The sequence below is a fragment of the Eucalyptus grandis genome, chromosome 6 (assembly GCF_016545825.1).
Source record: "Eucalyptus grandis isolate ANBG69807.140 chromosome 6, ASM1654582v1, whole genome shotgun sequence".
In the NCBI taxonomy this organism is placed as follows: Eukaryota; Viridiplantae; Streptophyta; class Magnoliopsida; order Myrtales; family Myrtaceae; genus Eucalyptus; species Eucalyptus grandis.
Window position 1 is genome coordinate 33,208,473 of NC_052617.1, and position 4,528 is coordinate 33,213,000.

A 4,528-nucleotide genomic window follows, 5' to 3' on the forward strand; every position below is an offset into this window, starting at 1 on the left:
CATGTGGATTATATATGTTACACCCGAGAAAATATTGCATACCCTCAAAGGACCACGTCATCGGTGCTTTGAACCATTCAGGGCGTGACACCTGTCCTTGTCAGTCCACGTCGGCCCACTTCTCCACTTCCACTTCAAACGAAACCAATGCGTGGGAGGGCCTGGCCCTGGCCCACCTCTGTGATGCTCTCTCTCCTTTGCTCTCCTTTACAGATCGTCTCTCTCCTCTCTGTCTCTCTCCCCTCCACCTCCATTGGTTGCTTCTATCGCCCCCCACCCTAATGCCGACATTGACGCCGCCGACACTCCTCCACCTCCCTCCCTCTTGCGACGTCCACTTTGCTCTCTCTCCCTCCCCTATCCGCAAAGTCGTGCCTCTCTTCCAATGAAACACGACGCCGACGACCCTCTACCTCCACCTCCGTTGGTTGCCTCTGCCGGTTGCCTCCATCGCTCTCAACTTTGATGCCGACGCAGCCTCCGCCTCCTCCTTTGAACCCAACTCTGACGCCGACACCCCTCCGCCTCTCTCTCGTGACCTCTAGTATGCTCTCTCTCTCTCTTTTTGTCCTCGAAGTTGCGCCTCTCTTCCAGTAAACCCCGACACCGACGCTCCTCCGCCAGTTGCCTCGTTGGCGTCAAAGTTCGTCGCCCCCGACTCCTCTGCCTTTACCTCCGCCTCGCCTCCGCCTCCGCCTATGCTCCCGATGCCAACGCGTCAAACCACAATGACGAAAATGGAGGAGAGGGAAACGATGAGCTCGATGGCGCCGACAACGGCAATGAAACAAAAGACGGAGACAAAGAAGCAGAAGCGCACGTGCTTGGGGTTCTAGACATGGCTCGTCGCGTCGGTCGCGTTTCGACTTACCCTCGTCTACCTCCCTAGGAACCTCCGCCTATCCACCCGCCCCAAGGTCACCACCCCTCTCACCAGCATTCACCGCCGTAATGACGCCTCTCTTTGCTTTATCGATCTATTCCCGATCCCCAATCCCCGGCCCCCTCCTCCTTTGAAATCTTGGAGGTCCATTTTCTAATACGATTTCTGGTTTTTCTTGTTTGTGCCGCCTGCAATTGGCAAAGGCTACTAGTTGAAGTAGTTGGTGATGTCTCCCTACGCGGGTTCGGCTCCATTTAATCTTTGTAGGAAGGAAGTTGCTTGTTTGCTTACTAGTGTGTCGTTGTTTGATGCTTTGATCCCTTCCACAGGTTCCATGTATCACGGTTCTCCTTTCTTTGTTGCTTGTTCTCGGACCTCTCGTTGTCAAAAGATAACTACCAGAGTATAATCGCATCGATGCATTTTGAATTTCTTTTGGGGGAGTCTTAGGGCTATGGTTGATTGTTCCCGAACGAAATTTCTGTTTTTTGTTCCCGGAACAAAAAGGAACAACAAACGCGTTTGTGTGCGTTTCTACTTCTTTTTGTTCTTTTGTTCCTAACAAAAAAGAAACAAACTAAACACAATTTTGTTTAGTTTAACACAAATGAGAAACACTTTTTTTTTTCTTTTCTTTTTTCTCTTATTTTCTTGTTCTTCTTTCTTTTGGCCGGTCGCCGCCTCGGCCATGGCCGGCCGGCCGACGAGGGCCGGCCTCGCCCGCCCTCTGGCGAGGCTCGCCGTAGCCGGGCGAGGGTCGGCCTCGCGCCGCCCGGCGAGCTCGATCTCGCCCAGATCCGGCGAGGCGGGCCTCGCCGCCGCCGGGCGAGCTCGGCCTCGCCGGATCAAGGCGAGGCCGACCTCGCGCCCGGCCCGGGCGAGCTCGATCTCGCCCAAATCCGGCCTCGAGCTCGCCCGCCGGCGAGGCCGAGCTCGCCCAACGGCCGCGAGCCTCGGCCTCGCCTGGCGGTGGCCGCGAGCCTCGGCCTCGCACAGCGGTGGCCGGCGAGGCCGCGCCGCCCGCCGCTAGGCGAGCTCGGCCCTCGCCGGCCGGTCGCCCAAGGCTATGGCTTGTGTGAAAAAGAAAAAAAAAAAAGGAAAAATAAGAAAAAAATAGAAAAAATAAAAGAAATAAAAAATTATCCAAATTTACCAAACATGTTTCTGTTTATTTTTATTCCCCGAACAAGTTTACCAAACGCGTATTTTTTGTTCAAAAATTGTTCCGAATTTCTTTTGAACAATTTTTTAAACGAAACACAACCAAACGCGCCCTTAGTTTCTTGCGTGTTGTGAAGTTAATTATGTTCTATAGCTTTCTCGCTATGCAGAATTGAAGGGCAACTAGAATATCTTCTATGCAAGTATCTACTTCTCTTGTGTCTCGCTTGTGTAGGTAGTTTGCGATTTACTATTTTCATGCAATGTGATGCGTGTTGATCTTTATTGTACTTGTCTCTTGTTCAAAGCATGAGTAATTCAATTTGTTGTCAAATACCTGGAAGGATCTAACCTAAGTACAGATTACAATGCTTTTGGTCCCATCTTTGATTCTCTGAGTTGAACATGACTGCAGAAAACTTCTGAACTTGAAAATTTGCCATTGTTTCATTATTTTGCTTTCGATGGATTACATTGAGCACAATACATGATTGTTACAATGTCGCAAATTTTCATAAGTTGGTATAATCTGTTAGATCTTCTCTAGAGCAATCTAAGATTATCCCCTGCATTCTTTATGTAATTATCTTCTATGTTGATAAGTTGCTCAGTCCATGAGAACAACTTTTTTGGTTGTAGTCTACTTTTTGTGATTATAGATATTCTCAATGCAATGCTTATTCATGCAACTGGCCAGAGTCTGTAGAAGGTGTATGCCCAGCATTTGGAAGCTCTGGATCTTTTCAAGTTGTCAGAAGAATCAGGTAAACTTGTTTCTCTAGTGTTATATCCTTCTGCTTCTCTCCCTTTTGTAAGACTATTATTGCAATACATTAAGTTACACAAGCTAGTATCTCCTAGGCTTAGAACTATGGTGAGCTGGCTGCATTGAGGTTGCATTGGTCTAAAATTGGTCTTAATTGAGTATGTCATGCATATTTGGAGTCACTGAAGATTATTTCATAGTTCATTATTCTAAACAAGGCATGCTGGCTTGGTGAGGTCCGTTTAAGTGAAATAAGGGATTCTAAAGATATATATAGTCTAACCTCTTGATATATTTAATACTAGTTTGGTTTGGTATACTTACAATCTCTTCTTTGAGGCTTCTTTTTCTATTGTGGAACTTCTTTGGCCATTTCTTATCGATAGATTGATGATCAATTGGAATAATAATAAGGCATTTGTCCTACAAAACCTAGGCTACTGATGTCGTCTTGTCTTGCAAGTTTAAATTGCCAGTTCTTATCGATAGACTGATGATCCCACTGCCATTATTAAAATATAAAAAGAAAGGATAGACTCGAAATGTGACCTGACCCAACTCGAGTAGGATTTTTTTGCTTCATGTCATATGCTTTTGGGGTCAAGTCGAGTCAAGTAATATCAAAACTCGACTCGACCCGACTCACTACCATCCTCTGGCAAGGGCCCTTTGGGGAAGCTTAGCCTCAATACTAGCCTCACTAAGAGTCTAGCGAGACAAATTATGTCGGTGTTATTACAATCTCATAGTCATTTGTTGTGGTTTTGCGCGTCTCACCTGGGTTGTTGAACCCATGGCAAGCTTTACTAGAGGTGGTGCGATTTGGCGGCACCTTGCCAAGGTCTCACATCTTTTGCTCGTAGTGGTTTAGGGTTTATATGTCTTAATCGGATCTTTAGAGTTCAAAAGTTTGTTGTTATTTTTAAATTATTTTTTTCTCATTTAGAAAGTTACTCCGTGACTATCATTTCACATGTATCAAATATTATTTACTTTCAAGATAATTGCACATTGCAAAGTTTTTAAAATGAATAGCTATCAAAACTCGTCGCTCAAAAGCCTTTTATTTTTAATTATTTTTTACTTTTGTAAATGATAGGGCAGTCTACATGATTGCTAGATATAATTGTTTGCATAATTGAGTTTATAGAAAAGCAAGAGATGAGCAACGGCTGCGATTTAATGCGAAAATCGAACCGAACCAGCTTGGACTTGACTCAAGGTTGGTCTGAGAGAGAACTGATTCTTTTAGAAAAAAAGACCACCCAATGGAAATCGAACTGTGGTGTTCGACGAGAAGAAAGAACAACATAACTAGTTGACCGATGTATGCTTGTGTAATGAAATGGTGCAAATTTTAAAATTGATAGTAAGAATTTGATCTGAAAAAGTGGGGCTGATTCCATGGTAATCGAATTAGGAAACGGCTAGTGCCAAAATCGGCCGCTCTAGTTGGTGCTTCCAAATATCGAATGGGAGAGTTACATGATCGGTTCACAGTTCTAGGCTACAAGCGACCGACCCAGAAATCGATGACCTCTAGAAATAACGGACACGGTCGGATTGGGCCAACTGATGTACTGGGCCCAGAGAAAGTCACCTCCAGAAGTGACGGGGATGCGGACGGATTAGGCCAACTGACGTACTGGGCCCAGAGAAAGTCGGCCCAAACCCGACGTCGCTTGCGCATAACGTCTGCGCTCGGATCTTCTTCAACG